The following is a 12,306-nucleotide window of genomic DNA, read 5'->3' as shown; positions in this document are numbered from 1 at the left end:
TATGTTGTTTAAATGTACAATCTTAACCGGAAAAGTATAGAAACTACAGCTGACAGATAAATGTAGCTTAGTGGAGTAAAAAGTACAATATTTCTCTCTGAAATGTAAGTACAAGTAGCTCATAACTGTGCAGTACAGGAGCAGATACTTCCCACCATTGTTAACAGGAATGTAGAAACAACAGCAGGCCGCAGTGACTGAATCTTGTTGCCTGAGCTGCAATAGCAGATCGCTGCAAAAGAAGTGTTTGGGCGAAGGGATTAACTGTTGTCAGTCTGCATGCCTAGCTATGCTTACGACTCCTGGCCCTTGCTCTATTCTACGTACAGACATGAAGGTGGTATGAGTCTTTGCATCTAACTCTTGGCAAGAAAGCGAGAGTGCATTTCCCAAAAATATCAAACTGTTCCTGGGGGGTGGGGGTTTGATTTCTAGTATTGTGCAGTTTATTTTGAGAGTTGTTTATGCTTAAGGTGAGGATCAGTGAATGAATGTGCAAAGATCTTCTCAGATATAACATATGGATATGCATATGTTTGAGCATGTGTGTAACAGTGAGTTGTTACATCTAATTTTGATTTGCACGTCAGTTTTTTTCTTCCTATATCCACGCTCATATTATTCAGTGGTGAAGTAACCCAATTCCCCAAAAATATCTCCCTGTTTAAATCACAGTAGGCCTATGGGTCATGTTGAGTATATTTGCCGCAATCTGTAGTCTGGCCTCTAGATGGCATCAAATGAATTTCCAACAGCTGGACATGTAGAGCGAGAGTGGGTGCACAGACTAAACAAATCTGCTGTTTACCTGTGTTGTTTGATACATTGGCATGGAAGCACTGATGGTGACTGATGACTTCCTGATAAGGATTTCCTTCCACAACATGTTTGTGCTGATTAATTGTTCTGTCAACTTACAACCTCCAACAGTGAAAATTGCCTGGCTGAATCTGATTTTCCATTTTCCAATTCTGCTGCCACTTAGGTCTACGAAGGCCTCTCATTAAACATCTAATACAGTGTTCAACATGGTCTGGGTTCTCTAAATCTGCCTCTCAGGAGGCAATATATCCCCAAAGAGCTTGGTCTCTCTTTGTAAATCTTTACATCTAGGGAAACATGACCCAAGGTTATATTATATTATCAGTCTGTGCAAATATATATGTAAAGAGCAGAAGAAATAATCCTCAAAAACACTTGAGGGACTGCTGCTAACAATGTTTTTGAGCCTGAGAGGCAACTCCGTGATCTTCCTTTAAAGTGCCTCTTGAGCATCTCTGTGTACAAAACTGTATCACATACAGTGGGATAATCGTGCAATCAAGAGCAGACACACACACACACACACACACACACACACACACACACACTCTCTCTCTCACTTCCTCACTCTGCACACACATTACTCCCTGTGGAGGAATTGAATATCTGAGAATGCTCAGATTGAGGGAAACTGGGTCTCTCTCAGGACTGGGGATTTGGTCACCGTCCGTGTTCGATGCTGTATTAGGTTTAGATTTAGACAAATGCTCTGAGATTAGTTATGTAAAATCTAGGGGAGGAAAAAAAATCCCCTTCGCTTACTTGTATGTAATGAAGCCCTCAGGGTGATGTGATGACCAGCCAATTTCCACCAAATCTGGAGATTAAGCAATAATAATAATATCAATAGTTGTGATATCTAGATGATTTTTTTCAATTAATAGACTATTTAGTTTAATAGGACAGAAAATGTTGAAAAAGTTCCCAGAGTCCAACATGATGTCTTCATGCTTGTTTTGTTCGACGTACAGTTCCAAATCTAAAAGTATGAAGTTGGAACAAGGGCTTATTTTGAATTTTTTGCTTGGTAAATGAATGAATTAATCGATTATCAAAGTCATTACTCTGTCAACTGACTTTTTCAGCATGACACTGCAGTACAGATATATGATTAGAGAAGCGCTCCTCTCTCCTTTCCTCATCTAATCAGCGTGGGCGTCCTTTTAAACACCGGAGTGCAACCCAGTGTTTACTCGTCATACCATTTACATGCAAAACGTATTTGTAGATCAATGTGACCACCATCTTTGTGTAATTAACATGAGTAATTACTGTGCTTAATTTACAGAGCCACCCAAGGTTCATAATGGGGCTGCAAAACATTGACCCATGACAATTGATTGATCCCTCCCTCCTTTAAAACCATGCCCCTGCTAATGACTAAGTAATGAGCAGATAGTGTGTAGCTAGGGTGGTTAATACAGCTTTCACTCTACATATACAGATTGGCTGATCCCACTCTGTCCCCGCTCTTCTTCCTCCTCCTCCTCCTCCTCTTACCATGTTTTCTGCAATGGTGTCAGCTCCTCGCTTAGAGGCCCCTCTCCCTCTTGCCCTACGTGTGTGTGTCTGCATGCATGTTGCGCGCACTGCTCGGTAATCAGCCACACAGACTCGCCTTTGGTGGCTGGAGACTGATTCAATATTCCACTGGGTAATTTATGCAGAACTAATTCTCTACAGGAATGGAAGGGCTTGGAGGGAGGCAGAAAGAGAGAGGGAGAGAAAATGCGGAGAGGAAGAAATCTGTGGTGAAATAATTATCCCCGGTGTCACTGTAGCAACATTCTGTGAAGTTGATGTCAATAAAATATTGAGCTACACAATCCATTTCAATTTCGCCTCAAAAAGATGCTGCAGAGGGTCAGGCGGCTGCAGGAGGAAGGAGCACCGTGCACGTTGGGGGGAAAAAAAGCATGCACGTCAACAGACGCGCACGCACTCACACACGCGCCAACGTTTCCATTAAACGTTACAGCGAGGCAGTGGCTGGCGACGTGTGCTGCTTACAGACTGGCATTGAAGCACATCATCGCCTGTAGTCATTTAACTTGTCAAAACAGCAGGGCTCCGTGTCTCCTCATATTTGGATTTAGTGGTTTTGAATCACTGGAAATAAAGTGAAAGAGGACGGGATGAAAAATCAAATGAGCGCAGCCTCCCAGGAGAGCCATTGGGTGCACAGTATAGAATATGGTCATTTGTGACGGAAGGGTTTGTAATAAGAGCCCTGTGTCAGAGTGCATTTATGTGTATGTGTATGTATGATTTGAGGGCAGGGATGGAGATGGGCCTCATTGTATTCTTCTCACAATCCGTATTGATCAGCACAACGCGCGTGGAGTTGTATAGCATTGGATTCACGAGACAGTAATGTTTGATCTATGAGCTCTGGTTGGTCATCAGTCAGCACATCCTGTTTGTGGTGTTATTCATCGAGCTGTTTTAATGGATTCAAGTGTACACACACACACACACACACACACACCCAACGCTAAGGGAAAACACGATTCTGTTTTATAAACAGACAGTATTGGACTGTGTAGGGATCATTAATTTAAACTGTACTTGTATTGTATAGATAAAGATTAGTTTACTTGTCACGAGGAGTACTTCTTAGCCTGTGAAAACAAATGTAAATTGTAGCTCTCTTTGTAAAGAAAACAACCCTGACGATGTCACCTGGGTTATATCGGATTGGTATGAGACTTGAAATTTATAACAAGAGCCTCCTTTTCAAAATGGAGACATGGAGTTCGAAAGATATGGAGGAAGATTTCTAATGAAAGAAGCTAGTGAACTGCATTATGGGTTGTAGGATCTAATCGCAAAAACTTCATGCATTTGTCCTGTCTGTGCTGGGAATGAATGCATTCACCTTACTTCTGACAAATACCTTTCATCAGTTATCACATGTAGCATCAAAAGTTGTGAAAATGTAGCCACTGTCATCATTATTGTAAGTAACTTAGACAATTTTAAAGTTATCATGACTCGCATTGATCCCCGAGTGCATGTCGAGCTGTTAAAGCAGCAAAGATTAAGAGAGAAATAATCAGAGTGATTCATATTCAACATAAAAAATGTATTTTCATCACGTCAGCACAGAGTCCCTATTGGCCACTCATGTTGACTATGAGCAAATTTAAAGATTTACATATTCATAGTTTTACTAATTCACATTCCATTTCAAGAGAGTGTACAGTATATATGTGCCAGTTGCAAATGTGCATTGCTGGGTATTCATAAAGGTATTAAAATGTGGCAGGAATCTTTGTAAAGGCCAGGAGTCCACGTGCTGAATAATGTTTTCGATTCTCTCTGTTTCTCCATGGACACCCCTGCGCTCCTCTCCCAGACATCTCATTATTTTGCATCTTCGTCACTCTTATTAAAGCCATATATCTTAACTTGAGGCCAGTGCCCATCGATGTGCTGGAATACATACATGTCAAAACATTAGCTACGTGTGTGAAACCGCGCTCTGTCCTGCACTCAGGAGAGCCATGTACAAAATGAATAATTTATCCAAATGAATTATAATACCAACATCTCCCCACCAAGGCTTTTGTCTGAGTGAGATTCCTCCTCACATTTCAGTTCATACAGTTGGCCTTGCATAAACTAGATACCTCTCTGGACAGATTTGCATAGAAACACCCTGCAATGTGGTGAAAAGGGAGCAATTAGGATTCATGACGGCGCCTCCCCTCCGGATGCTCTGCTGCCATGTGAGACGGCAGCAGCTGATTGAAATGGAGGAGCATGGCCTTGTTCACGCGCCTCTGTCTTCCTTCTATCTCTCTGTCCTCCTCGGGGAGGTGGGGGGGGAGGAAGAAGCAGGGCTGACTCCAGCCTCCAGGTCTGGACTGGTCCGCTCCTCCTCTCTCTCCCCCCCTGCATCGACCTTTCTCATTGTCATCCACCTCCATAGCACAGATTAGCAGTGGTTCAGGGCTGGTTAGAACTTTTGTAAGGCGCCTGAGGGAAGGAACCTCTCAAGGAGCGGGTTAACAACATCATCAAACACGGTGTGATTAGTAGTTAACGGATGCAGTAGGTCACATTGTGCAGTTGTTTGAAACAGGTGATGGAGTCCTTGCTGTTGGTGTCTAGCTGCTCGGAGCGTGTGGGAGGTGTTTGACACAAACGAGGCTTCCAGCTTGCAGAACCAGGAACAGATGGTGCTGGAAAATGAGGCACCTCTCAGAAGCATTGAAACCCCCTCCAACGACCCTCCCCACACTTCTCTCTCTCCTTCACACACACACTCTGGTTTTTTTTCCCCCTCCTTCTCTCTCTTTCCTCCATAAATTAACCTTCTTTTTTTGCCAAGATTATTTAAGAGCACTTGATATTGCTCTTACAAGTGTCACGTTTTTTTTTTGTTTTTTTTGAGTCATAATCAAACTCCTAAAAAAAAAAAAAAAAAAAAAAAAGGAGCAAAGATGCTGAGGGATGAGAATGTCTTGATTTTCGTCATGGTGGGAACACAGGGTGCGTTGGGTCATCTGCTGGTATGAATTTTTGTTCACCTGGATGGAGCCAGCAGATGGCAGGGTTGGGTCTGGGCCTCTCCAGGGAGAGAGAGCAGAGAGCCAAGGAAAAAAAAAAAAAAAGACATATTTCTTGAAGCACTCACTCGCTGTGCTCCTTTAATCCACCACAGATAAATGGCAGCATAATGTAAGAGGATATATATATAAGTATTTCAATGTATGTGACATGGCAACTGTTAGGGTCATTTGTCCACTTCTTGGTTATGGTAAAGGGCTGAACTGAGTCATAAATAGGTTGTCTAGTATTTCTTGGGCATAATTATGCCCCATATCTCAGCAGTAACAGGAGATAAGAGGCGAGAACTCTGAGGATTCATGAGCTATTTCTGCTGTTAGCCTGTGCCATAGGTAACTCAGCCAAAATGTAAAATGTGATAAACATCACAGCTGGCCATTTGCTTAGTCCTGCACCCCATAGCTACTGTTGCTATGCCTGTTTATTGAAATGAAAAAAAAAAAAAGAAGCCTGGAAACTGGTCTTATTATGCACTATATGCACATGAAATTGAATAAAATATTATTTGTTCCTATAGACCTTTTTATAGTTTGAAGGCCTACTACAGAAAAAGATGCACGGATTAGCAACAAAGTGGTTGGATTTATGCTGTTATTGATTGGACAGTCACTGTTCACGGCTGGGGTTTAGTGTGCGAGCCATAATATGTGCTATAAATGATGATTCATAAAATTAAGTATGGCTGACTAAATGAGATCTGGAGTGAACTAAAGCTGCATCCTAATTGCGGCATTAAAGCCCTTACTTGTATCTATTTGTGTATAATTATATCATCTTTCAACGATTTTCCTATTTCTTAAGCTTTTGATTGTAGAAACTTCAGACAATCTCCATGAAGATTTGTTGTTGTTGTGGTGTGTGTTGTTGTCACCCGGGTCAGGTCTGTAAAAGGGCTACCAGCCTGCAATGTGTCCTGGCACGGTGTCCTCTCTGTTACTACCACTGGGTGTCGATGTCATAAATGCCTCTAGTCTAACATATTGGAGCTTTCACATTGATCTCTTTAGGTTGCTTTGTGATCAGATTAGATTAGAGTTGCATTACTATATTTCTTGCACAGCCGACTCTATATAGCAGTTATATGTATGTGGACACCTCCTGGTCTGTTCCATTAATGACTGTTCTGTTGTTATTATATATATGTAATTGTTACAGGGCATTGCTGTAAAAGAGCACGTATACTCAGTATGTTCTGCGGGTGAAATAAAAATCGGAGTTATTTTGTTCCTTTACTGTTGTAATACAGGCTAATGATGATGTGTGAGACTTGGAAATTGGCAGATTATACAGGAACAGTAGGGAGCTGATGAAGAGAGTATTGTACAGTATCAATAAAGTAGATGTGATTTGTTTGCTTATGTGTTTATTATGCATTTCATATATCCAGTTGAGACGCTAATGTTGATCAGCTGGAGGCTGTTTCTTCATCTGTGCAGGAGAGGAAGATGTTAGCCTGTGAATATTACTAATGTTTTCTTAAAGGTGTCTTACTGTATAATCCCATGTGGGATAGCGTGACACTCACTCACTGTAAAGGTTTAACAGTTATATTATTCAAATAAACTGCGGTTGCAGATTAGGAAGTGAAATCGCTTGGTGGTTCACATCTTATTGTATAATTGGTTGAATAATGTTTGCAATAAGTGAACAACTGCATGTTCATTTGTGCGAACAAGTAGTCATGCAACACCTATAAGTTAGTTATTCTGAGTTATGCTTATGAGAATAAAATGTTTCAGTTTTAAAAAATTTCCTTCCATGAATCCTGGGGCAGCTTTATATGCAAAGATCTCCGAGATTTATTGAACATGTTATTTTGGTTGTGCGAAAAGTGTGAGATGAATGTGGCTTTCTTTACGGCCCCGCATTGTGGTTGGCTTCACTCAGCAGACTATGGCTTGCGTTTCATTCCAGTCGTGTTTGCTCCCCTCCTGAGCTCCTGTCTCCTGCAGCAATCTGTCTGAAAAATGCATACATAACATCCTGTGAAAATAGCTTTCTGCGGGGACTCCACTAAAAAGCGGCGCTGCATCAAATGTTCCTGTCATTCTCCACTAGGCCGAGTTGATGGCAAAACATTTGCATACTGCACAATCTGAGTGATCAGAGCTGTGTGAAAGTGTGTGTTTTGTTGTGTGCAGTATCTGTGCGTGTTAGTGCACACCTCCCCTGCTCTCCTATCATTTTGTTTTTCTTTGGCTTATTTTCTGTAAACGGTCAGTTCACCTAAATTGAAAAAAAGACATATTTTTCTGAGGTGTGTGTGGACTTTTCAGAGTAACCAAGATTGTTTAAAGACTCATCACATACCTGATGAGTTTTTAAAAATCCTTCCTCTCTATTGTATTGCGATGGTGACAGAAAATTCCTACACTTGTATCTCAAAACCTCTGCACGTAAAAGTGAAACCATGTGCTTACCCACGTACCGCAAAAAGTAAGGGAGAAAATATGTGTTTATGTAATTCGGGTGAACTGGCCCTTTAAATAAACACGTTCAACGTACCACTGGAAAGGCCTTCTTGAGTTCAACATATGTTATTAGCGCTAAACTGGTCTTAGTGAGACCACCGGCTCGTACTATTGACAGTATCAAGCCTGCACATCTTCTGCTTAATTTAGCAGGAGCTTGATAATACACGCTCTAATTAAATCATTTTCTCTAATTCCACCGATGAAAAAAACAACCGCCCAACTGCCGATCCTGTATGCCATTGGCTAAAAAGACAATTAAGGCAGAGAGGAAGGTTATTTCATTACACACTCCTCTCCCTGGTGGAACAGGAGTGTGGTAGATTCGATTCTCTGGCTGTGATTACCCGGCCCTCGGCTATGAGGTAGATGACTATGAATCAATTGTGTTCAAGGGGACTCTCAGTGAGGCGCTGTAGTAGTTAAAGACGAGAGGGAGTCTACGGAAAAAAGCAGCCGGCCTTGGTTAAACAGACCATCAGGTAGTCTCATCGACTACACGCAGCACCTTAAATATTCATGCATACTTAAGGGGGGAAATGAAACCAGCCGCGGTGCTAAAACAAACGCCCCCTTCGCCTCGGTATTTGCCACGGTTAAATGAGCAGTCGCCATGACTGGATGGGAAATGTTTAGTCTTGCTCTGTGTCATCCAATCAGGGTGTAATATGCGCTCAAGACAATACTAATCACGCCAGCCTGCTCCTCATTATTGCTTTACGCATTGCTTTTCCAATGCCTGTGAGAGAACTCCCGGGCCGTGTCTCTGCCATGTTTAAGACCAGACAACAACGTCTAACGTCGCATTTGTACGGGCGAACGTTCCATGGTCTGTTCCAGGGTGCAAAGTCTGTCTGTTCCTGTGTGTGGCAGCGGAAATTAAAGTTTTGCTATGCATCGTGTAAAGTGTTGTGTAATGGAAAGTCGTGCTCAGGATGCACTTTATGCAACAGGTTCCTTTTTAGTGAGTTGACATTTGAGACTTAAAAGGTGCTTTTACGAGCAGACCTACAAGTAGCATTTTTCACAGTGTGTCCTTCCCTCTATAGTGCCGCTCTATAGACCTCGTGCTACCTCTTGACACATCTATACCCTTGACAAATTTGTAATCCCTGCTGCCCAGCTGGTCCCGGCCTTGTTTTTTGTTTGTTGCTGCCGCCTTGGAATGGATCACTGGCCTGGAGGAGACCTGGATCACATCTTCCTCGCCATCACCACCCCACCTCCCCGAGTGAAGTTCTTTTCTCTGACACATTCAATACCACCCAACACTATTGACCTGACATATTGATGTGAAGGGGGCCTGGCTGCTAACAGGCATCTGGCCGCAGCATATTGAGCAAAGCAGTCAGATAGAAGAGAGGACTGCAGTTCAGGAGAGAAAGTGTACGACAGAAAAACAGCGCGATGGATTCATTTCAGACTCCCGACAATACAAAATGTTAACACTTGCAGTAGATCGGTCAGTCAGTATGCGAGTACTAACAATAGGTGGTGCTAGCCCCCCAGTCATGTTTTGAATGTGTGCGTTCTGATGACACAGAGTGAATGGAAACATGGGCTCCTACACCGGGCGTGGTGAGAAATGACATATTTCTCCCCTATGCTGAAGTAGACAGAGGCTAACACTGGAATGAGCCATACCACCCCCCAACCGTCTCACACACACAACACACACACACCCACACACACATATATACATACACACATTACCACCAATCCCATCATGCTCTCTCCCTTTTCTCCCTCCCCCATCCCCTTGAGGAATAATAGGGGATTATGTCAAAGCAATTCAATTGTATGAGTGGAGGTAATGAACTCTTCCTTTTATCTATTCATTTGCGCATTAAAGTATTTATTTGTGCCTGTTATCTTTAGATATTAATCAGAAATATGTGGATAAAACACTTTTGACAACAAACAAATTGACAAGAATTTCAGATCAAGAGGCTTTTTTTCTTCTTTCTTTTTTTTTTTTCCAAAGAAAGGTTTTTGATTGATGTAGCTGTTGCCACTTTTCCCCCTCATTTCTATTAAAAAAATGCCGTCTCGGAGGTGGAGATGACACTTAACAGAAAAGTATGTTAATTGTACACACACACACATTGCCCACATGTTTCTCTGTCTGACAATAAAACAGCCATTCCTTGTTTAGAGTTGGCCCTTTTCTATTTAGGTCAGTGGTCTTAAGTCCATTTCATGTTCTGTTGCCTCTACAGTGCCTAAATTGCCCAGCAGGCAGGTGCCATTAGAGCAGTTTGTTTGCAAGGTAAGCAGCTATGAGAAGTGACAGCAGTAGAATTACTAATGCACTTTGGCTGTCATTTCTCTCTGAAAGCCCCTGCAGGGAGGGCCTGATTAAATTGATATTCAACCTCCTGCATGTTGTGGGCCCAGGCTTCATTAGCATAGGGTTTAGATGACACAGAGAGAGGGCTGGCATTAGTGTTGTAGGAAGCTGTTAGACACTGTGCTGTAACTAATTTTCCAATTATAATGGGTGCCTACAATGTAGCGTATTAATGATTCAAATCACATTATTAACAGAGCATGTATGTTTCAAAATCAAGCGAGAATGTGTGAGAAAAGAGGATTCATTTCACACGGTGGTGGTTCACAGGAAGTGTCAGCGCAAATTAGAAGGGATCAAAACAAAAGTGTACCTTGAGCTGCAAGTGTCATGTGATACATAGACGGAAATAGCATCCAAGCAATGTTGACTGCATAATTATTGTGCATGGGTGAGGCAGCGTGCAGAGGTTTGAGTTAAGATCTGATCGCACCAGAGTGAAATCCTGTGCTTCAACATGAAATTTGGTGACAAATGGATTACTCTACGGACTAGTTTGTGATGTAGTTGGCCAGTTAACAGCTAACATGCTAGCAAAGCGGGAACATGCTAGCAAAGCGGGAACATGCTAGTGCTAATCATTCACAAAAAGCTGTGAGAGGTTTTTTCTATTTTCTCTATACTGTGCATCATTCCAATCAATAAAGAGTTATTAAAGGGGAAAATGCTCTCTGAACTAAACTCTTGCAAAGTTCCCACAGTTAATGCAAGAGACACATTTGTGCCATTGATTCCAGTTTCACATGTCTCAAAAAACTAGTCTATTTTGTGGAGCGTTTTATGCTCTGCCAAAGGAAGGGGTCATTAAAAAAAAATCGCCAGTGCAACTCAGCTAATGAGTTCCAATAGTTTTCTATCACCCGCTCTCCATTCCCTCAAAGGTCAGCGCTGTCAAGTCAGTTTGCTGTTGGTCAAATTCACGTGTCAAAGTTCACCAAAGCTTAACTCAAGGTAAAAAAAGGAGATTAATTCTCCCCTGTGCGAGTCCACTGATCGTGGCAATTCAATGGAAATAAATCGATTTTAGCCACAAAAATTTGAAAACATTTTAATGCTGGTGTGTGACAATGTATCATAGCCCAATGTTATCGTGATACCCAAATATGACAATATGCATAATGGAGCTGAAAATTGGATTGCAATAGTATCTAAAATGCAAAGTTTAGCTTTATTTGCGTAAATTGTCAGAGGGGGAAAATATTTGAATTTGGGTATTTGGCCAACTGATTTGTTTTGAGATTCAAATTGCACATTCAGAAACATTTTTATTCCCTTACTAGTTTAGGACTAAGGTTAAGGTCTGATTATTTATTTTTCATTAAAGAGATTCTGTTTATTTTCATTTTTCATTACAATCCTTATTTAAAATTAAAAAAGACTTGCCATGTGCAGTAATACAATACAGTAATGCAGCGGGACACCCGTGGCTCACTGACCTCTCTTTAACCTGAGTGGCTGTTTCACCAGCCACACACTGGGACAAGCTGTCTATCAAGTGTGCACTCAGTGGACAAATGCAGTCTGACCCACGCTGCTTTCATGGGTGGACAAAGTGCATGTAAGACTGATGTTGTTTACAGAAGATTTACTGTACTGTTTATCCTCTTCCCTGGCAGCATGTATGTACAGATTGGGAGGATTTATCAAGAAACTGAAGCAAAAAGTACACCTTTGGGGTGTTAATTTGCATTATGATATGATATTTTATGTAAATTGGCTTACATTCTGTTTGCTTTGTTGCTGTATGTTATGTTGTATGGCATGTAAATAATCTTCTTGACAGCATCCTCCTGTGCACATCCCGTAAAACCCTACAAAAAATCCCTAGTGCTCGCTCCAGCGTTTGCGGCATGTGAACATCACAAAACTGTGGTGAGAGCTGTGGTTAGCACTGAGCAAATATTTAAAGTCACTGCTAAAGACATCATCACCACTGCAAATAAATGAATTGAATTCTGCTTATAGCCTCCCCCTTCCTCTTACCTAAATGGATATTTGATCCCTGGGGAACACCTAGTGCTTTGCAATCTGTGCCGGCTTCCTGGTGGCGCTTCCCCGTCTCTGTGAGAAGCGAGCACTGACTTTGAA

This window comes from Seriola aureovittata, chromosome 21, assembly GCF_021018895.1.
Source record: "Seriola aureovittata isolate HTS-2021-v1 ecotype China chromosome 21, ASM2101889v1, whole genome shotgun sequence".
Taxonomy (NCBI): Eukaryota; Metazoa; Chordata; class Actinopteri; order Carangiformes; family Carangidae; genus Seriola; species Seriola aureovittata.
The sequence above is the reverse complement of the archived record's forward strand: the minus strand, read 5'-3'. Positions refer to the sequence as shown.